Source organism: Callospermophilus lateralis, chromosome 11 (assembly GCF_048772815.1).
Source record: "Callospermophilus lateralis isolate mCalLat2 chromosome 11, mCalLat2.hap1, whole genome shotgun sequence".
NCBI classification, from domain to species: Eukaryota; Metazoa; Chordata; class Mammalia; order Rodentia; family Sciuridae; genus Callospermophilus; species Callospermophilus lateralis.
In genome coordinates this window covers 107,742,865-107,766,372 of record NC_135315.1, presented here as the reverse complement: position 1 = coordinate 107,766,372, position 23,508 = coordinate 107,742,865, and the positions used below count along the sequence as shown (strand labels likewise).

At 41.6% G+C, this 23,508-nt stretch overlaps 1 pseudogene; it reads right to left on the bottom strand.

Moving 5' to 3' along the window:
* Positions 1–2,601: 2,601 nt before the first annotated feature.
* LOC143410746 (uncharacterized) overlaps positions 2,602–23,508 on the bottom strand; it is a 190,505-nt pseudogene continuing 169,598 nt past the window's right edge.

The following is a 23,508-nucleotide window of genomic DNA, read 5'->3' as shown; positions in this document are numbered from 1 at the left end:
AACCAGCCCAGGGGGAGACAGGGCACTGAAGGTTGGAGTGGAGGACCCAGGAATCAGCCATGCTCTGGTCCAGGAAATTGAATGTGCAGTGGTCATGCCTTGTAGAAGCAAAAACAGCAGTTCAAGGTCTCTGCTCTCCCACTAGAAGCAAAAGCAACCATTCCCATATCATCCTTCAGCTGCAACGGAAAACCTGCCCATAATGGCAAGCCCTGATTTTGTTGGTGTCGCATGATGATGACTCTCAAAGATTGCCTCGCCGTGCCGTACAAAACAGGTAAAGATCTTTATTGGGCAGACAGTTCTGTGAGAGGTACAGAACACTGCAGGGTAAAAGGAATGGAGTCTACAGAATCTATACCTAATGTTACATAAACGGAGAACATCTTGTTCCTTACAGAGGAGTAAACCATCTCTCACAGTCTGTAATGTATCATTACCACTTGACACAGCATATAGATATATGCATATACGGATAGATTATATAATTATTTATTACAAATAAACTAGTTTCACATCTCTCAAAAATGGATCCTGTTTTACATGGATGTGCAGGTTCTGAGTGTATGAGAAAGGGTCATGTGCTTATTTACCTCGTCCATGCAATGCTCATACATATGTCACTAAGTACTTTAAAAAATAGAATGGTCTTCTTTAGAACAAATCTGTTTAGATTTAGGATTAGTAAAACAGTATGAAACTAATAAAACACACTGAGAGAAATTAGTGATACACTGATGGTTCTGGTTACGTAAGGGGATGAGGGACTAAAGGGCCCAGTCTTCCATTAAAACCTACCAGGAGAGAAGAATCCTTAGAACTAGGAGGTGGCTGGGGCCACACACAGTCCAGAGGAGAGGGACCTGCTTGCTATCTGTTTCAGGCTTAGAGCACCACAGTTGGGCTTTCTGCCAAGCAGAGATCTTTTCCTACCCCCAAGAACTGTTTTACTCCAGAAAACAGAAAATGTCAGTTCCAGCTTGAGATGGGGAAGTGTGTCCCCTCCTGCAGGCATTGTCCTAAGTGTGTGATGGGGGGCAGCGGAGTGAGGGTACAGGGCAGATGCACCCACTGGGCAGACCTTGTCCTGTGATGACAAACTGTATGAAAGAAGACTTTCCAAAAAAAAGAAACTGATGTTCAGTTAAATATTGGCACAGTCTGCCTATTTGGAAACTTGTCGTCATCCTGAAGGTCTTCATGTGGAGCAGCCCTCCCTGGTTGCCAGGGCCACCTTCACTCAAACATCTCATAGTGACACATCTGCCTCACCCTTGGCACCATGTTGATGAGAAGCCTGCAAAGAGGAAGACAGACACCGTCACCGCAACACCGGGCCCACTGCAATTTGGGGAAGCACAGAAGAGACTCATTTTCTGAGGTCATTCATGTACCATAGGTGTCCAGTCAGTGGTTTCTAATATATCCATGAATTCGTGTAATCATGTCCATTATCTTAATTCCAGAATGTTTTTATCCCAAAAAGAAACCCATTCCCACTAGCAGTCCTTCACCCCATTAGCAACCAATACTCCACTTTGGGCTGAAATATCCAGAGTAGGCAAATCCAAAGAAATCATCATATAGTATATGGCCACCTTTATCTGGCTTCTTTCTTTTGGTATAATGTTTAAAGTTCATCTAAGTCATACTGTGTACCAGTTCTCCATTCCCTTTTAGCTATAAATAATAGCCCCCTGTATTCTTCAGGTAATGGGTGGTTTCTACTTGTGCCCATAATAAAAAACACTGCCATGAACTTTTGGGTACAAGTTCTGGCATGGATTTGGCTTCAGTCTTCCAGAGCACAACCCAAGGAGCAGAATTTCGGGGTCGAGTGATAGCTCTATGTTTAACATTTTGAAGAACTACCAAATTACTCTTCAAAGCAGGCTCACCATTCATGTTCCCATCCTCCCGCTCCTCACCAACACTTGTAACTGCTCCTGGTTTTGAGTATAGAGGTCCTAGTGGGAGCTGGTAAGGGTTTTAACATTTAAAACACAGTGCCTTTCAGAAACAAATGCTGGATCCAGAGTTGGCCATGCCAGTGTGCCACTTCTTCAGTGAGTGCCCTCCATGTGGGTTTTTCCTCAGCATGCACTGACCATCCCTTTTAACAAAGGGTTCTCTAAATCTACAGCCCAGCCTCTGGCCCAATGGTGCTACCTGCCCTCTCCCAACTCATTTAGAGCAGGAGGCTGCATGGGTAAGGAAGCCACCCCAAGATGCTAGCCTGGGCATCAGCATTATAGAGAAAGAAAGTCTCTACTTCCAAGTCATGAAGGACCATAAAGACATCAGACAAAAGCAAAGGAGACCCTTTGTGGTTTTAAACACTTTAATGCTCTTGTTGCGATCTTTGCCTCCTGTGCCAACCCCTAGGAGAACTGATCCCTGGTAGGGGCTTTTCCAACCACTTGACAGTTCAGGATCAGGAGAAGCCTTATCTATCATTTTCTGGCTAGGGAAGCAGGTGGCAAGAGTGGCTCTCCTCCTGGCCACCAGGAAAACAAATATAAAAGAAAAAACATACTTGACCCCGTAGGCAAATACGGTGAGGCCGATCAGCACGCCTATGCTGCCATCCAGGTACCAGACTGCCGCATTGTGCTTGAACACCTCCGCACTCAGAAGAATGGAGAAGCCCATCATACCACCCACGAGGGAGTTAAACCCTGCAAAAGGAGGAGAGATGCTGGATGGTGGTGCTCAGATATCTGTCTTAGCCACTAGCCTGCCTCAATATCCTGGAGTACACGCAGAAAGGATGTGGCCCAGAGCTTTCTCATCACCTAGGACACCAACATGGCTCAAGTCCCTCCTCAATTGTCACCAGGGACCTCCCTGGAGATAACAATCCCCAGTCTCCACCCTTAACCTGCTTTCATCTCTAAGCACTTATGCCCCTATGAGACAGTGAGCAGGGGAGTGGGGCTCAGCATTGGTACCTACTAGAATGCAGACCTCAGGAGAAAAGCAGGAGCTCAGTTCCCTGTTGAATCCAAAGAGCCCAAGACAATGCCTGGCACACAATAGACATTCAAATCCTGGCTTAAACACACATCTGTTGAGTGTATGCTGAGCCAGGTACCCATCTGGGTGTTATAGATACATACAAACTTTGTCAATTTGAGGGTATATATATGCACTTTACTGATGAAATCACTAAGTAAGGGAGGTTCAAGAATTAGACCAAAGTTATCTAGAGCAAGAAGGGAAGGGATGGATTCTATCTGAGGCTGTCTGTTCCCTCCAGCGTCTGCACTAACATCCCAGAAGAGGAATGCAAAGTTTTGAACTGATGACATAACTGAAGAAATGTCAATAAAAACCAGAATGGAAAGAAACACAACTTTTACAACTTGAACATCACACTTCCATTTTACCTATGAGTTGTCACAAGCCACACAGAAAGGGAATGATTTAGGGCAGTTTCTGGAATTTCCCCATGACATAAACCACAAGGGTCCTCACCTGTTTTACCATCATGGTATCCCTGAGAGGAGCTCCAAGCTCCACCTCCTTCCTGGGGTAGCCTCCCCCCAACCCCGTTGTGTAACAGAGCCATGTGTCAAAAGCCCTCATTCTGGCTACAAGTTAGAAAATTGAGATAATACATTCATGCAGTCTGTACTCCTAGGAGAGAGGAGGCAGGTGGGGGACAGGGATGATCTGTGCAAAGCCTGGGTCAGTCCTATTCAGGGGCCCCTAGGACGGACCTCCAGGAGCTGCTCCCCATTCGTGAGAATGAGACAGCTAAACCTGAGGCCTGCAAGGGCTTCTCAAGGACTGGCCTGGGACACAATGCAATGACCTTACCATCACTCAAAGCGTCAGCTGGTGACTCAGCTGAGCACACAGATTTAGACAAGAATACCTCATCTCACCAGCACGAAGCCCGACACTCACCTGGAACAGCAGCTTCTCTGTGCAAGGCCCACCCCCATTCACCTGGGTCACTATAGCTGGGGTGAACCCCATTCATGCCCCCCACCCAACCTCTTCCTTGATTCCCATTTATGTCCTCCTCCTCAACCTCCATGAATTATTGCCCTTTATGAAATCTGCTCAAAGTTGCCTTCTTAAGCCAGTTTCATTTTTGTGCCTCCTATTTTGCTCATAAAACCCTTGCTGAGATCATCCGTGGCTCCATATTTCCTCATAGATAGGTAAGTCCCCCTCCCTCTGTAAACTGACTTCTTCAGCCTCCATCTCCTGGTTTTCCTGCTTCCTCTCCAGCAATTTCTTCTCAGCTTCCTTTTCTGCTCCTCCTCCGCATGCCTACTGGAGTCACTTGGGCTCTTCCTCTGAACTCTCCCTCCATCTAAACTCTCCTCCTATCTCCTAGGCCAGTTCTCTAAAAGTTCTATTTTTTTTAACAACCCTTCCCTTTAGCTACAGACACACATGCTTCTCAAACTGAAAATGCACACATCTCAATTCTTGCCCCTAAACATCTCACCCTCCAACCACCACCTTCTCTGTGTTCAGTGCCACCCTCTTCCCAGGTAAGGAGAACAGAAATTCAAGAGCCCATTCTTGACCTATCCCACACCTAAAGTCCAACCATCAGGTGAGTCTTGCTGTTACCTCCCCAGTGCATTTTCAAATCTCCCCCACCTCTTGCCACCTCCAAACTCATCTGCACCCACTCCCCTCCTGCCCAGAGTTCCCATAAACCATGGTCCTGCCAGCAACCACTTGGAGAAGTGGACAAAGCTAAAACTTTCTAAGGAAAGCCAACCATTACCTATTTCAAATCTCACCCAAACTTTTCACAGCTGACACCACCAGCTCCCTTCTGCCTGTCCCATGCCACCTCTACTGCTCCTCTCTCACTTCACTCTAGCCACCCTGGTCCCCTCAGTGTCTTAGAACTCACTGAGACCCCTTATATTTGGGGCTCCTTCCCAGGTAGCCACTCAGAGCCCCTAAAGTACTTTGTCTACCTACTGTGCCTACTTACCTCTTCACCCATGCCTGGTATTTTCTCATAATCCTTGACCACTTGCTATTTTTGCCATTTTTCTTTTACCATCTTTCTCTCTTCATTAAAAACTAAGCTTAAGGACAGGAAATTTGTCCTTCAAACTTGCTATCTATATTCCAATACAGTCTGGCATTTATCAGAGGTGCAAATGTTAGCTGCATTAATTAAGTATCAGGGAAGGTGTGGAAGATGACGGTAGCTTTGCTGTCCGCTGTGTAGAGGAGACAGCCCTTGCCTAGACCAGTCACCTGTGGTCCTGACAATTTGAACCCCAATGATGCTTAGAAAAGATGCAGAGGCCTGAGGTTCCCCAGATGGCCACTAGATGTCCACTTAGCTCCACCAAGTCAGACCTGCTCTGCCCACCAGGATCAAGAACAGCCCAGGGGCCAGGGTGTGACCACAGGTATCTGATTCATGCTGATGATTTCACCTCCTTTGCCCACATCTTCTAGGAGGGAGCTGCTCTCTGCTCTGTTTGGCCCACTGTTTTGTGATTACAAAGCCTCACATCTTAGGATCCTGCAGGAGAACACTGGGACAGGCACACAGGAACTGGGGACAGATTCCATGTCTGCTGCCACATCCCTTAATCTTGGAGGCTTCCCATTCACCCAAAGGGAAGAGCCTGGGAACCAGCCCTCTCACCAACAGCAGCACACCAGGCTCTAGCAGTCACTCACTTGAGCTTGGCCCTGTCCCCTCAGAGCTGTTTTAAAGAATTCTGCTAATGATGTAGAGTGGCACAAAACAATGGTGGGGACCATCTTGGTTAGAAGCTTTAATAACAAGATCAGAATCTGTAATTAGGCACATTAACTTGATGCAGAATATTCTAATAGTTTTTCATATGCTTGAAAAATTATCAGAGACTCTTGTTAAGAGTTGGAAGAGAACAGTCACTAGAGGCCCCTAGGTCAGAGGGGTTTCCTGACTTGCCACAACTGCTCCTATGGACAGGACCAAAGCTGGGGCTCTTGTTCAGAGTTTTCCCCCAGGTGCCCACTCACAGTCTTCATCCATCTGATTTGGCTACAAACCCATTTTACTCCTAGTCCTGATAGGCACCATATGCATATTGACTAAATATCAAGCAACAAAAACAGACAAGACCACACAACACAGAGTGAGCTAGTCTGGAACTTACCATGGTCTCCCTCATCCACACCTTGCAGTCCCCTTTCCTTAAAGACCCACTTCCAGGTGTAAGAATGTGTGGGTCACAAAGGACCTGGAAGAGTCAGTCTGACCCAGTTCACACAGCTTCAGCACAGGTGACAGGTAAGGGCCACCCTCCCTCTCTCCCTGCAAGGAAAGCAGTTTGCCAACTTGCTTCCCCTGGAGAGAAAGTGCTGGGCTCAGCTCTGACAGGGTAGCAGTCCTGGGGTATGTGTTCCAGACCCATCCTTCAGGGAATACCCAACATTAATGATAGCCATGGCTCCCCACAGCCACCCTGCCCACCTCCCAAAGGGAGGGAAGAACAGAGAGGAGGTAATTAAAGATTGCTCTCCAGTTCTGCTAATCAACAAATGAGTAAAGCCCAGATCCCAGACAATACAATTAGCCAGAGGCTGTAATTACTACTGCATATTTTGCCAGAGACACCTACTCCCACCAAGCTAACCAGGGGGCCCCTTCTGGTTAATAGCTTGGACAGCTTCTGGGACAGCACTCATCTCTCTGTATCCTCTCTTGTTAAACCCCCATGGCCATTTTTTCCCAAGCAATACCCATTTTAAACCACTTTCCTCTACCAGGGCCAAGGTCTCATCTCTGCAGAGACTTTCCTGCTTCCATCTCACCTCCTTCAATTGTTCTCCACCACAGACATCCAGAGGGCTCTTTAGAACATGCCAGTGATGTCACGCCCTGTGCCCTAAAGACCTGGACCAGCACTATGTCATTCAGAGAGACATAAAGGGACTGCAACAGAGGCTGGAAAATCCAAACCCAGACATATGGCCACGCCCACTTATTCTTCCACTGGCTCACAAGTCCCTCTGTGCTGTTCCTTCTTAAGAAAAGCGGGACTCTGGAACAGAGGGAGGCATTTTCTTTTTCACATTATAAAACACCAGACCACAAAAATCACCCTTGGGTGAACACTTGACCCAAGTTCTGGATCTGCCCCAGGTAGGAAAGGGCACAGTTCATCCCAGGTCTTATAGGACACTGTATATTAGGGTCAACTTGATACCACTAATGCCATGACGTCTGGGTGGGTGACAGACCTCCTGGGTCTGCTTCTGTCCTTCCCATGAAATGAGAAACATAGGGGTTATTTAACTAGGTTGCAACCCTAGTTGGAGTCCAGGGAAGGACACCTGAAGGGCAGACACCTGAAAGGCATGACTCTGCATGGTGAGCTGGTCTCCCCAGCTCACACAGCACCTAGCACAGCTCCAGACACAAGACACCAGCATTAATCCTCAGGATCCTCACTTTTTCCCACCCTATCGCTGACGAAGGCAGTATCAGGGGCTCATCTGGGCACAGGGAGAACAAAAGCAAGGCACTGGCAACTCAATGAGATCCTGTCACTAAATAAAATACAAGGGTTAGGAATATGGCTCAGTGGTTGAGTGCCCCCAATGGGTTCAATACCCAGTACCACCCACCCCCCCCAAAAAAAGACAATTTAAATTAATATGAATTTTGAACATATGAAAGATGTTCAAACTCACTTATAAAAGCAATGAAACAATCAAAACTACAATAAGATATCATTTTTTACCTAAACAAAACTATTGTAAGACTATGGAAAACAGGCTCTCATACAACTCTGATGTCAGTGCAAAATGGTTGAATCTATCAGGTAAACAATTTGGTAATTTCTCTGAAAAGTTCAAGTATATCTACCTTTTGACCAAGCCATCCATTTTGTGAGTTTATCTTACTACTATTAAAAAGACAATATATACAGCAGCATTCACTGATAGAACTGAAGAGAAAATGAAAAATTTCAAAATTGATTGTTTCACCACTTAGCCACATCAGTGGTAGCATGCTTGCCTCTAGATAGAGATGAAGATTCTAAAGAGTCACTCTGAGTAACTGATGAAGTAAATAAACAGAAAATCAGTAAGCATATAGAAGACTTCAACAACACTGTCAACCAACTTGACGTGACAAAGGATCCATCTTCCCTACCAGAGCAAAATACACATTTGTTTCAACAGCACATGGAATATTAATAAATGGAAAACACATTCTGTTCCAGAAAACAGAACACAGCCAATGAAAAAATTCAAATTATATGAAGTATATTCTCTGACAATATTGGAATTAAGCTAGAAATTAGCAACAGAATCATATACCTAATAGCACCATATTCAGAAATTAGAAAAAAACAACTCACTTTTTAAAAGCTCATAATTCAAAGAAGGAAGCACCAACTTTCTAGAAAGTTATAAAATATTCTAAAGTAAAAGAAAAAAACAGCATATTAAAATTAGTGGGGCAAAGCAAAAACAATTGGTTTAGAGGGAAGTTTATACTAAATAGTTCATAAGAAAATATTCAAAGGCCTCAAATAAATGATCTAAGCTTTCCCTCTAAGAAAGGATTAAAAGAAAGTCAACTAAATCCCAAAATAAGAGCAGAAATCAATGAAACAGAGCTGAAGGTATAGCTCAATGGTAGACATTTGCTTAGCATGAACAAGACCCTGGATTTGATCCCAGGAAATAAGGAAGGAGAAAAAAGAAATCAATGACACAGAAAATGGGTAAACAATAGAAAAAAATCAATAATACAAAATCTGATACTTTGTAAAGACCAATGTAGAAATGTTTATTCATAGAGTAATCTGTCATCTTGATCCTTATCTTTGTCCATTCGATTGTTACAACAACATACAAGCTAGGTGGATTATCAACAACAGAAATTTATCGCTCATGGTTCTGGAAACTGGACTGTCCAAGGGGGCAGCAGATTCAGTGTCTGATAAGGGCCCATCTTCTTCTCAGAGACATATGTTCTAGCCGTGTGGTAGAAAGGGCAAGGAGCACTATCCCCCTCACAAGAGCTCTGCCCTCACAACCTAATCACTTCCCAGAGATCCCACCTCTTAGTGACATCATGCTGCAGGTTAGGATTGCAACTGATGAATTTGGGGACATAAGCATTCAGAGGATAGAGAATGCTCAGTAGAAGTTAGGATTCTAAGGTTGCACACCTACCTCAGGAAAAGCTCTTAGGGACAGGGAAAGGAGAGGCCTCACTTGTATCCCAAGATACCAGACAAGAGCTGGGTATGAACATGTCCCTTCCCTCCCCTCTCTGCCAGTCAAGACATGGGCAGACAAGGCTTGACAGCAATAGCCCTCCCCATGCCCATCACAGGGCTGCTGAGCTCCCCATGCCCTTTGTGAACAGCAGCCCAAGGTCCCTGCTAGAGAGTCAAAGCCCAAAATTCATTTCTTAAGCCAGGCTCAGTGGCACACATCTATAATCCCAACTACTCAAGAGACTGGGGCAGGATCATAAGTTTGAGACCAGCATGGGCAACTCGGTAAAAACCCTGTCTCAAAATTGAATTTTGCAAAGGGCTGTATGGCTTAGTGGTAGAGTGCTTGCCTAGCACATGCAAGGACCTGGGTTTAATACCTGGAAGGAAGGAAGGAAGGAAGGAAGGAAGGAAGGAAGGAAGGAACGAAGAAAGGAAGGAAGGAAGGAAGAAAGGAAGGAAGGACTTCCTATGTTGAAGCCTAATACCCAAGGCAATTTGATACAAGGAGGGAGAGTACCTGAGAGGTGACTAGGTCATGCAGATAAAACCCTGATAAATGCAATTAGAGACCTTCCTTATAAGGTCTCCTTCCTCATGTGAGGACACAGCAAGAAAATGGCCATTTATGAACCAGGAAATTGACCCTCAAAAACACCAAACCCACTGAAGCCTTGACCTTGGACTTCCCCACCTCCAGAACTGTGAGAATGCCTGTTGTTTAGGAGCCCCCTCAGTTTATAGGATTCAGTTACACCTCGAATGCTCTAAGATGGTCCCCCGAACCCAAACATGAGGACATAGAAGTAGCCACCTCACCTATTCCCAATCTGCTTTCTGCTTTACAGATGGCAAGCAACAGGGGCCACTGATAAGTCCACCTATGAACTAATGAAGCTTGGACTCAAATTTCCCAACTTCATTGGTCCATATGAAAAACAACATCCTATTCTGATGGAATAAATTGTTCATAAAGGAATACCAAGAACCTGACAGACCCCAGTGGTAAAAAAAATTTCACATCCCAAAATCTTTGGTCTATGTCAAGAATAATTCTGTCTTACCTTGGAGAATAAGTCACAGAGACACACTTCTGGGACTCTGAATCTGACTACCACCAAACAAGGAAGAGTATAGCTTCTGCATAAACAAAGGGCGATCTTAAAATCACATAAGAAGAGAAATGCAAATCAAAACCACCCTAAGATACCATCTCACTCCAGTAAGATTGCAGCCATTATGAAGTCAAACAACAACAAGTGCTGGAGAGGTTGTGGGGAAAAGGGTACTCTTGTACACTGCTGGTGGGACTGCAAATTTTTGGGGCCAATTTGAAAAGCAGTATGGAGATTCCTTGGAAAGCTGGAAATGGAACCACCATTTGACCCAGCTATTCCGTTTCTTGGACTATTCCCTGAAGACCTTAAAAGAGCATGCTATAGGGACACTGTTACAACAATGTTCATAGCAGCACAATTCACAATAGCTAGACTGTGGAATAACCTAGATGCCCTTCAATAGATGAATGGACAAAAAAAATGTGGCATTTATACACAATGGAGTATTACTCTGCACTAAAAAATGACAAAATCATGGAATTTGCAGGGAAATGGATGGCACTAGAGCAGATTATGCTTAGTGAAGCTAGCCAATCCCTAAAAAATAAATACCAAATGTCTTCTTTGATATAATGAGAGCAACTAAGAACAGAGCAGGGAGGAATAGCAGGAAGAAAAGATTAACATTAAACAGAGACATGAGGTGGGAGGGAAAGGGAGAGAAAAGGGAAATTGCATGGAAATGGAAGGAGACCCTCAATGTTATACAAAATTACATATTAGAGGTTGTGAGGGGAAGGGGAAAATAAACAAGGAGGGAAATGAATTACAGTAGATGGGGTAGAGAGAGAAGATGGGAGGGGAGGGGAGGGGAGGGGAGGGGGGATAGTAGAGGATAGGAAAGGTAGCAGAATACAACAGTTACTAATAGGGCATTTTGTAAAAATGTGGATGTGTAAATACTGCAATCTGTATTTGGGGTAAAAATGGGAGTTAATAATCCACTTGAATCTAATGTATGAAATATGATATGTCAAGATCTTTGTAATGTTTTGAACAACCAATTAAAAAAATATTAAAGTGGGGAAAAGGCTTAGGAAGCATGTAATTGATGCTTCAATTAGGAAACTAAACCTTTAAAAGAGACCATGTCTCCCCAGAAAGCAAAGAGGTATATGATGGCAGGGCCATATTCCAAGCCAAGGATCCTGTCCTCTCCAGCTCTGCTGTGAAGCCTGACAGTATCCATCCTTTCCAGTTCTCTCAGCCCAGGCTGGAATGTGGTGAGAACCAGAGGCTAATTTTAGAACTCAAAGGCAATTAGGGGAGAGCTGACAAAACCTGATCTGGGTGAGGATTCTTGTGCTGATGTGTGGTATTTGTTGTTGTAAGCTAGCTCAGGAGACCTTGGTCAGCCAGACCAGGGCCTCTGTCAGCTTTTCTCTTGGAAGATGGAAGACACATGACCTATGCACTTTCCCATATGCAGTCTAGTGAGCTGGTGAAGAGTTCCCATGACCTGTTATACAACAATAGGATGATATATTTTCCAGTTTTTCACAGAATAGTCAAACACAATCAATCTGACTGGATGTCCTTTGTGTCTTATCACTATGCCCTTCATTTATTCTGCTTCAGCTATCCTGGTCTCTTCCCTGATCCTCAATAATGACTGGCATGCTCCTACCTCAGGGCCTTTGCATGTGCTATATTCCCTGTCTCTGGAGTCTCTATACATCTACATGGCTTACTACCTTGCCTCTGCTAACTTTTTCTGCTCAAATATCAGCTTCTCAGGGAGAAGCATAAACCCCCTTCATACCCTGATTTTTAAAAAGTATGATTGAATTTAAAATGAACTAGATGTGTGCTTAAATTTAAAATTAACTAGAATGAAAAATTAATGCAACTGAAAACTCAGTTCCTCATTTGACTAATCACATTCAAATATTTAACATGGCTCTGGGCTATCATGTCAGAGTGCAGTTCTAGAACTTTTCTATTGTCACTGAAGGTCACATTGGATAGTGCTAATACAGAAACAAGCTGGGCTTCCCTCAAAACTTTACATAAAGCAAAGCAGTAAGTACCTAGAGAGAGGTGCAGAAAAGAGCAGGACAGGAGCAGTTAGTGATCATGACCTGGGAAATGGCCAAAAAGTAGCAAACAAGGTAGGTCCTTAAATTCAGCAAACCACAGGGCTAACCTCATCCTGACAGAACAACACCACAGATGGTTCCCTCATTCCTTCTCAGCCTTCTGCAACCACTTTCTGACTTCAATAACCATGGGTTCATTTCTCCAGAAGGTATGTATTAGTTTTCTAAATTTGGCTTCTTTAGGAACATGTTCTGAAATTCATCCATGATGGTGCAGGTATAAATGGTTTGTTCTGTGTGGTCCTGGGGTCTAACTCTAGTGATTTGTTTCACAGCCCTCCCCATGAAAGGCTTCTCATAATTCAATCTAAATGCCTTCTACTGACATTATTTAGGTTCCCAATGGAGTTGGGCAATCACTGATGCCAGGTTCCCAATGGAGTTGGGCAATCACTGATGCCAGGAGCAGAAAATTAAATAGGAGGGAGGCTGATAGGGTCTAATCATTTCCCCTGATTTGGGAGACCATCTGCCTTCAGAAGAGATGTACCTTCAGGTCAAAAGATCAGAGTGAAATGTCAGGAGGTGAAGAATCTTCTAGAACAACCTCCCATCCGGGCCTACAGCAGTCTCTAAAAGGGCCAGTCCAATCACTGAGGAAGACCTCAGCTCTCAGGACATCTCAGTGCAATCCCTCTCCCCTTTCCAACCTGCTCTGCCCATCACTCCCACCCAATGCCCTCTACACCCCAAAATAGGTGGGGGTGTGAGTTAATATCTGTAAAGCTGATTCATCTTCTCATCCATTATCATCCTCATGCAGAGCAGGGGGTCTTTGTTTCCAGCAGTTGTCAGTCTGCATTAGTTTCTAACATAGTAATGCCAAGTTTCTCTGTCCTACTGGCTTCCACTCTCATCTTCCCATACAGCCTCATCTCAAAATATTTGTATTCATGGTATTATTCACTGGAAAATCTTGGATAGATTCCCCCCCCCGATCAGTACCAGTTGTCACCTCCTATGTTGAGCTTAAGTTGCAATTCCAGATCACAATGAACTGTGGCCTCTGACACCAGACAGAGACCAAGAATGAAAAAACAACAGGCCTTTCGTCCACACACCCACATGTTTCTTTTCATAAGCTGTGAGACAGCAGGTGGGTAGTTCAGAGGACTCACTTGCTTATGCCTGCAAAAAGGCATCCTTTACCTTCCTAATGAGAACAAATTTCAAACCATCCTGACACTACATGTGCTTGAGTATCATCCAGGGAAATGCTAGTGCTGGCTGAATAATAAATGAATATTGATTCACAGCCCCAGGTGAAATTAAAACAGTCACTCTCATCCCCGCATCTTTTCATCACCCCCCTGCCCCACCCCCATCCATGAGAAAAGCTGGCAGATGTAGAGAAAATTATACCAAGCACCAGCCCCCAATTTCCCCTGGTTATTAAATTATATTGACAAATTGCAATGGACTCATATTCAATGACTTCAAAATTTTGAATTAGCATCAGATCATTTGGATGAAGGGGATGGCAAGCACTAATGCTTTGACAAGCAGGTATGCAGACTGGTCACTGGGGGGGGGGTGCTAATGGGCATACTGGGGAGCCCCAGCCCCATGTCTCTCCTGGCCAGCTGGCTAACCTGAGAGGTGAGGCCCTGCACAGTGTCAGGAAAGGAGCAGATGCCAGCTCCCCGGGCACCACGAAGCTGAGGTTGATGGTAAGGTCATGGGAAGCCACAAGGAAGGGTGCAGCACTGTCAGCCATGCCCTGACTGGCCAGGGACATGGAGGGCACCTTGAGGCACATGGCTGCTACTCCAAGATGCAGCCTGACTTCTGTCAATTAAGGCATTTGTCAGATTGCTGTTTTCTAATGCAGGACAAGTACTGCAAGAGTCTCTGAGGTGAGTGCTCTGATCCCTGAATGTGGCCAGCAAATCTGAGAAGAGCCACGCTGGTGATCCCACCTTCCTCCCCTTTAAATGACCATAGGTATTTAAAGCAAGTGTTACCTTTGGGGTTCACTGAAACCATGACATCCCCTCAGCAAAGCCCTCATTAACACAGAGGCACTGCCATCCCTGAATAACTCTGCTCTTCGACAAAGTGGAACCTCCTGGCTGTTGGTAGGAACACCACGTGGATGCCCTAGTATCAAACTAGAGAATTCCTTAAATAACAGTAGTAACAAGATAATACCATCTGTTAATTCCCATTACAAATGGGGCTCTTTTCCAAATGCTCAATGCACAATTCAATTTTATTTTTATCTAACCATCGCAAGATCCCTGTTATGTGGAAATGATGGACCTTAAACAGAGTGGTTCAGTAATCTTCTCCAGGGTCAGGTCCCACAGCTATCCAGGGATGTTGAAGGCATTAAAAGCCCTATCTACCCAATCTAAAATCCACTGCTTTTTAAACCTTAAAAAAAAGAATTTTTTTTTTTGCTCTAAAATGGCCATCAGGGCTGAATTTCAGTTTTAGCTAAATAAAAGAAACTCAATCTACAACGTTAGAACATTTGAAAGTGCATGTGCATTCAGCTTTTGCAAGTCGATTAAATGATAGCAGTGTTTGTTGTTTGTTTGGTTGGTTGGTTTTGATTTTTTTTTAAGGGATGAACTCACAAGGACAAAGAAAACAAGAGAAGGACAACAGCCACAAAATTATGTGAGGCCGGAAGGTAGATAGCAAGAGTGGTAGCTGCCTTCATGGAGCAGGGCAGAGAGGGGTGGTCAAGAAGCACCATGTCAAAGCATACCCCCAAATTCCCTGAGGCTCAGGAAGAAATGCCACAAGTCATTCCCTAAATGAGGAAGGCACTAAAAGCCAAAGGATTTATTGACAAAATCTTAAGAAGCCCAGACCTGCTCCACCACTACTCAGGGTATATTCATGCTGGTCTCAGTAGAGGAGAGAGTACACTCATCACAGAGAGAAAAAGAAAGACACCCCCACCCTTACCCAGTCCCCTACCCTCTGCTCACACCCCACACAGGACATATTAGGTTCAGCTGAGGGTGGGGTTACTGCCTAGTGTAGAGGGGGACCAGGGGACCTGCTGCCCAGGGGATTCCTCTAACTTGAGAGAACAACAACAAAAAAACAATAATAAAAATAAAAATAACTGAGAGTATAAAATACATAGATTCTCAAAGAAAACCAATTATATTAACATACAGTTAATAAAACATAAAAAATTGTGCCTTAGTAACTAAGTATTTCTAGATGTGTTAAATTGTAAAATCTAATAGCAGATCTAATAAGTTCATAATTTTGAGTTATAACCAGCACAAACATTTTGAGATATCCACCGAAACTAATTTCAGATGAAGATTCATAATTTATTAGTGACAAATAATAATGCTCTAGTATATTACTGTGTTTTATTGTCTAGTTTTAGGACTGAAGAGATTGCTAAATTTCCAAGAGGTTAAATGAAAGTAAAGACATTTTCTTCTCTATTCAAATTCACATATCTCTAAATTCCATCCAAATCCAAATGCCAGCTTAAAAACCCTGCCCTACAATTAAGATCACATTTAAAAAGCATCACCCATACACACACAATATAATCAAATAATAATATAATCAAAATAATAATCTAAATATATTAAGAGGATGGAATAACACACTATATATATATATATAATATATATATATATATATATATATATATATACACACACACACACACATATATTCATCCATTTCCAATAATTCCTAGAATTTGGGAAGTCATCTAATATGGAAAAAAAAGAGACGAAAACAAATAGAAAAATGTCACTAGGTAAAGTGATATCCAGGAGAAGAAAATGTTTTAAAATATTATCATTAAACATCATCAGATATAGGTGATATTCTAAATATCAGGAAAATTTAAAATATTTTTAATATTATCTTGCAAATACTATTTTAAAAAAGAATAAACACAAAATAAAGTTCTTAGAATTTAAAAAAAAGAAATAAACAATTCAATAAAAGCATCAAAAAAACCAGCTGGGTTTTGTTTTAAATAAAGTATTAGTTATTTAAATAGCATTAGACATCGCTAAAGCCACAGTGGAAATGAAACAACAACATATGAAAGACTTTAAAATTCTAAGAATAAACTCATTTCCATCCAAAATTCTACATAAAATATGAGAACAGAACATTTTCAGATATTCAAAGTTGAATAAAAAAAATTGTTTTCTTATATCTGTTCCCAGGAAGCTACCAGAGGGTATGTTCCTCCAAAACAAGGGAGTAAATCATGAAAGACAATAACACAGGATTGAGTGAGACACATCCCAAGAGAAAAGTAAAATGAATTCCCAGGATTGAAATGGATGGGATCCCAAGATGACAACCATGGAGTTGATTGGAACATGCTCAGCTCAGGAACACCCATTTATATCACATACTTATTTATTAGTACCAGGAAACACAAAACAGAATGCAAGAAAGGAATAAAAGACTTAAGAGCTCAGCTATGAATAACATTTATAGTCATAATAACAACATTGAATGCTGATATAATCTAAATATACCAGGAGGATGGAATAATTAGGCAATAGCGGTCACCCAGAGTAGATAGTCAATAAATCATGCTTATAACTGAAAAATCAAGAAGCAGAAACATCTACATGTTGCTGAGAAATTCAGAGGTTGAAGGAGCTATGGTTAAAGGCTTAGTGGTAGAGAGCTTGCCTAGCACAGGTGAAGCCCTGAGCTCAATCCCCACTATGGCAAAAATTAAAATAATTTAAAAATTAAAACAAGGGATGTGGAGGTTGAAAGATTTTAAGTGGTTGCCCTGAAGAGGGGGTTGTTTTTTTTTTTTTAGTTTTTTTTTAATATGAGCCTTGAAGAACAATCATCTATTTAAATCACATACATGTCAAACAAGGATAAAAATTAAAAGCAAACAAAATACTTCAGGGCAGTAATTTCTGGTATATCTGTCAGGTTCAAGCAGAGAAAAAAAGAATCATGGGAGATATATATATTTATAGCAAGGAAGTGGTTAATGTGATCGTGCGGCTCACCAAGCACAGCTGGATGCTCAAGCCCTAACAAAGGGCAAGGCTAACTTTACCAGGGCTGCTTGCTTCACCCAGCAGAAAGGAGAACTGTCAAACACCCGGCTCCTCAAGGCTGTTTCCTCTTCTAACCTTCCCTGGAGACAACCCACCTCTTTCAAACAGTCAACTTTCCAGAAAATAAAGAGGATGGAGACCCCTCCTCACACAGCTCACCTTCACAAGCACCCACAGCCACCCTGGTTTCCTGTTCAACCTGTACTTGGAAAAGGTCTTGGGGGAAAAGAGGCTGTATTTAGCCATGCTGGTCTCAGAATTTCTTTACCCCCCCCCCCCAAGGAACCAGAATGATCAAAAAGCTCATTTTAAGAGGATTATTCAAGGCTTAAGAAATTCTACTTGAGTGCCTCAAAACAATATCTCCGAAACATATCCAGTGTTTCCCTATCGACCCAGTAACAAATATTTACATGTTGATCACCAGGCAGAACATTCCAAAGTAACAGAAGAAAGGAGGATGGAGTGCAAGTCACTTATAGGAGGAGCCCTTGTCATGGGGAAGAACCTATTCTCCACCACTCTGCTGTACTAGGATGTATTGTGTGCACCATATACACAGGCATATTTTAGTCTGAGTTTGGGAAATAAAAAAAGCATTCACTATGATTTCTTCACTATCCAAACAATAAACAAAAAGTCTAGAACTATTATGAGGATGGTGTTCTTCATTATATTTAGAGAAGTGAATAAAAAAAAAACCATTTACATTAAACTGTTAAATAAATACCCTTTGAAATAATTTCTTTTTCTTCTCTGAAAGAAAGCACTCTCAAAACCTCACACAGAGGGGGAAAAAAGTGCTACGTTAGTTTGTTCTCACATTCCAGATGGGAAAAAAAGTACCAAGAGATTAAAGAAGTTTCCCAAGGTCAAGTACAGAGGTATTTGAATAGCAAAGTACTCAACCTTCATACAGCAACACCCATCTTGGATAAACACTCCTGTCCTTAAATACACAGATGCCCCTAGTATAGGCTGGGGGTGAAGAGAGGGAGGAGAGTGAATATTGTAATGATATTTTCACACCCATGCTTTGTGCAAACTTAGAGGCAGGAGGACAAGACTCCCTCCTCCATTTTGTTCCTCTATTCCTGAAGCCCCCTAAGATGGATCTTCATGGTACCAGCCAAGGCAGAACCACCATAGCTACTGTAAACAGGAGGGTTCAGGGGGCTCATTCCCATAGAGTAGAATGTAGGAAAGTCCTGGGCTTGTAATGTATTCAGAATCTTCTGTGAGACTAAGTGTCTAGGCCATATTTCCTCCATTGGAAAACAGTGGTAAAAGCTTTTCATGAAGGCTCAAATTCTGTGGTAGTACAGGAGGGCAATTTGTAGACCAGAAAGAACCCTCAACTATTTATCAAGAGATCTAATCCCACCTGCCATGTATCTCTGACACTGGTATTATGTAGTCTAGACCGAGATGTTTTCTTTCTTTATCTGAGGATTTGTTTCCTTGTTATAAAATGGCGGTGGGTCTAACGCCTCTGCCTACTTCAGAAACATCATGAAGGTCTAATGGGACATCAAACAAAATGTTTAAAAAAGACACTTTTTTGAGGTGGAAAATACAAAGAGGTATAACAGACAACATATCCTGATTAGAATTCAAGCTTTCTAGACGGAGGAAAAGAACCAATCAATCAGACTCCTGTACAGTCATGTGCTAGGTAGCACTTAACTGATGAACATATTGTACGCAATAGACCAAAAGGATTAACTGCCCAGGCTTCTAGAGGTTTACTAGGGTTAATGGCCTCAGGAGCCTGAACCACCCACAGGCACTTCATGGGTGTTTCTGGCAACTGGGTGGATCAGTCATGTTTTCACAAAAGCTCCTCTTAATATCTGCCTCTGGTGACAGCTATTATATTTAGCCTACTATTTACATTTGCCCCTCTAATTGTACACTTTGTCTTCTTATATTATCTATTTATAATATAACTTAACAGTGCTGTCAACATCCCAGGTACTAAATGTTCAGCTCACACTCAGGAAAATAAAACCTTCCTTCACAGAAAATATAGGACTCTCCACAGGATTCCTATCTGGCTTAGCAACATAAGGTTCTTTGGGGCCAGGCACAGCCCCCGGATGTACTTGAACTGAATGTATTTAAAGTGTATGCTTTGATCAACATTAACATATTTTATACCTGTAAAATTATGGCCCAAACCAAATATTTCCATCACTCCTAAAGTATCCTTATGATTCCTTAATAATTCCTCCCTCACTCTACCTATATCCTCAGACAACTGCTTTCTGCTTTCTGTCATACAGATAAACTTGTATCTAAATTTTTTTGCTGGTGCATATTTATCCATACTAGTGAGATTATTATACTATATTCATAATGCAGCTAACTTGTTCACTCTCCTTCCTCAGTGACTTTTCTTTGCTTTCCCCACCCAATTTTTCTACTAATTTGCTTTCTATTATTGTTTTATTCCTTTTTCTTATTCTCTCTCTCTCTCTTTCTCTCTCTCTCTCTCTCTCTCTCTCTCTCTCTCTCTCTCTCTCTCTCTCATAAGAGGAAACATTCCATCCTTGACTTTCCGAGTCTGGCTTATTTCACTTAGCATGATGTTTTCTAGTTCCATTTACCAGCAGATGACATAATTTCATTCTATTTTATGGCTGAGTAAAATTCCATTGTGTTTACATACCATATTTTGTTTATCCATTCATCTGTTGAAAGGCACCTATGTTGGTTCCACAACTTGGCTCTTGGGAATTGTGCTGATATAAGCATGGGTATGAAGGTATTATTACAGTATTCATTGGGATAAATACCAAGGACTGAGATGGCTGGGAAATACATGGTGGTTCATTCCTAGTCTTCAGAGGAATCTCCATAGTGTTTTCCAGAATGGTTGTACTAATTGGTCCCACCAACAATATATAAATGTACCATTTTTTCTTATACCTTCACCAGCATTTATTATTATTTGTATTCTCAGTGATTGTTATTCTAAATGGAGATGAAATTTCAGTATAGTTTTGATTTGCATTTCCCTGCTAAGGATGTTGAACATTTTTTCATGTTTGTTGGTCATTTGTATTTCTTCTGCTCATTTGCCCAACTATTGATTGGATATTCTGGGATTTTTTTTTGGTATTAAGTTTTTTGAGTTCTTAATATATTAAGAGTTCTTAATATATTAATCCCCTGTAGGAAGAGTAGTAAAGATTCTCTCTCATTCTATTGTCTTTTTCTTCACTTCCTTATTGTTTCCTTTATTGTGCAGAAGCTTTTAAATTTGATGCCATCCCAGTCACTGAATTTTGGTTTTATTTCTTGAGCTTTAGGGGTTTTGTTAAGGAAGTTGGTGTCTGTGCCAATGTTTTGGAATCTTGACCCTATATTTTCATCTAGCAGTTAGTGTTTTTGGTCAAATTCCTAGGTCTTTGATCCATAGAGTTGACTTTTAGGCAGAGTGAGAGAAAGAGATCTAGTTTCACTCTTCTACATATGAATATCCAGTTTGCCCAGCATATTTGCTAAAAAGGCTATCTTCTCCTACGTATCTTTTTGGCACCCTTGTCAAGGATAAGATGACTGTGCTTATATGGCTTTGTCTCTGTGTCTTCCTTTTTATGCCACTGTCTTTGGGTCTGTGTTTATTCCAGTACCACACTATTTCTGTGACCACAGCTTTGTAGCTTAATTTGAGATTAGGTATTGTGGTGTCCCCAGCATAGTTCTTATTACTCAGGCTTGCTTTGGCTATTCTGGGTTTTTTATTCTTCCATATGAATTTTAGGACTTATTTATGCTAGTTTTGTGAAGAATGACATTGTCATTGGTATTCTGATATTGCATTGATTCTGTAGCTTACTTTTGGTAATACAGCCATTTTGATAATATTAATTCTGCCTATCCAAGAACATGGAAAGTCTTCCCATCTTCTAGTGTCTTCTACAATTTCTTTCTTCATTGTTCTATAATTTTCATTGTAGAGGTCTTTTACCTCTTCAGATTCATTCCCAAATATTTTTGAGATTATTGATAATTGTTTTAAATAAATGGAGTCACATAGTACTTACTTTTTTGCTTGCCTGGATACCCTCATTAATTATTTTGAGATTCACCTGTGCTGATTCATTCAATAGTAGTGCCTTTTTATTGCCAAGTAGCCCATGGTACAGATATACTGCAACTGGCTTGTCCATTCACCTGTTGATAAACCTCTAGGTTGTTTCCAACTTTTGACATAAATAAAACTACAACACACATCTGTGTAGTCTTTGTGCAGATATATTTTCATTTCACTTGCATAAATACCTAAAGATGGGATGACTAGGCTAGGCAGAAAATGGTTAGCTTTTAAAGAAAAATCTGAATTGTTTTCCAAACTGGATGTACCATTTTAATCTCTTATCAGTTTCTGAGAAGTCTAGATGCCCCACACATATTTGGTCTCTGGGAATTTTTGTTTTGTTTTGTTTTAGATATTCTGAATACATTTTTAATTTGTAATTCCATGATGACTAATAATGTTGAACATGTTTATATGGCTTATTAGACATTCATCTGTCTATTCTTATGAACTATTTGTTTACCTATTTTTCTAATTTTCTTATTGGTTAGTTATCTTCTTACAAAGTGGTTCTCCATAGACATATATGTTGTTTGTGCTACCTTGTTATCTTCTTCCTGGTATTTTGGAAGAACAAAGATTTCTGATTTTTAAGAAGCACAATTTTCATTGTTTTGTTTATGTTCATGCTTTGGGGGACATATCTAAGAAACTTTTGCCTACCTCAGTATTGTACCAATTTTCTCTCTTTTTTAATAGATATTTTACAGCTTTAGGTTTTACATTAAGGCTTATACTTTTGTATAAGAGTTAATGTCCTTTTTTGTCCATATGGCTATCCAGTTGGTCCAGGACTATGTGTCAAAGAGACTTTCCTTTCCCCCATTGAGTTACCTTGGCACCTTGCAACAACAATTGACCAGATATGTGTGGGTTTATTTCTGGGCTTTGTGTTCTCCATGAATTAATTCAAAACAATAATGATCTGCCTTTATCAGTGCTCAGTTCTCTTCTCTCAGAAGTTTCTTGATTCTTGACACTAAGACAAATAAGAGGCCAATCTTGCTGAGGTGATGGAATTATTCTGTCTGAAGAAACAGGAATGGGATGTTGCTGACATTCTAATACCACAAATTGCTGCCTTTCTTTATGCAGTGATGGAAAGATAGAGGCAGGAGCATGCTAAGGGCCTTATTAAGTAGTAGTTAATACTATTTTTCTTAAGTACTAGTCAATACCACTCCTAAATTCAATTTAGAGTTATGTGCGATAGTATATCATACTGAAAAATAAGTCTCTATTGCTGATGGAAGATCCAGGAATTATAGGTTACTGCACCAGAAAGCATCTATAACATCACCAACCTGGGCTGAAAAGAGCATCAGGGAAGGCATTTCCTGGATGGCTCAATACAGCCTAATCTTGCAGCACTAAAGACATCAAAAAAGGTCAGCCAGTTTTCTTAGAAGCCTCTTCTCTAGCGCAACAATAATATTAGCCAACACTCATTCAATAGTTATATGCTGAGCAAATCCCTGTATCTTTTTAATTTTATTAACAATTGTACCATGAAGGTACCATTATTTGCATTTTACAACAGACAAACTGAGGTAGAGAAAAATCAAACAACCTGCCCAGGTTCCTTAAGGCAGAAAGTGGCTAAGTTGGTATCTGCCTTCCTGCCTTCAGCTCCCACTGGATTAAGAAATCCCAGTGCTATATAGCCTCAGAGCACTCACTTCTTATACAGCCTTTAGAAACTCAATCCAGGGATGAGACACTCGCTTCAGAAAACCCAGGGATGACAGGCTGACTGAGTAGGAAGCAATGCCAGGAAAACACTCACTTTGCCCAAACCTTTACTGCCCTCTACCTCGTTTCCTTTTTTTCTGTTAAATGTTTCCTCTCTCAAAAGGGATGCCATGAAGATCTACTGGCAGGGGCAGGCTGAGAGGAGGCAGAGCTGGAACTAGAAAAGAATGTGAA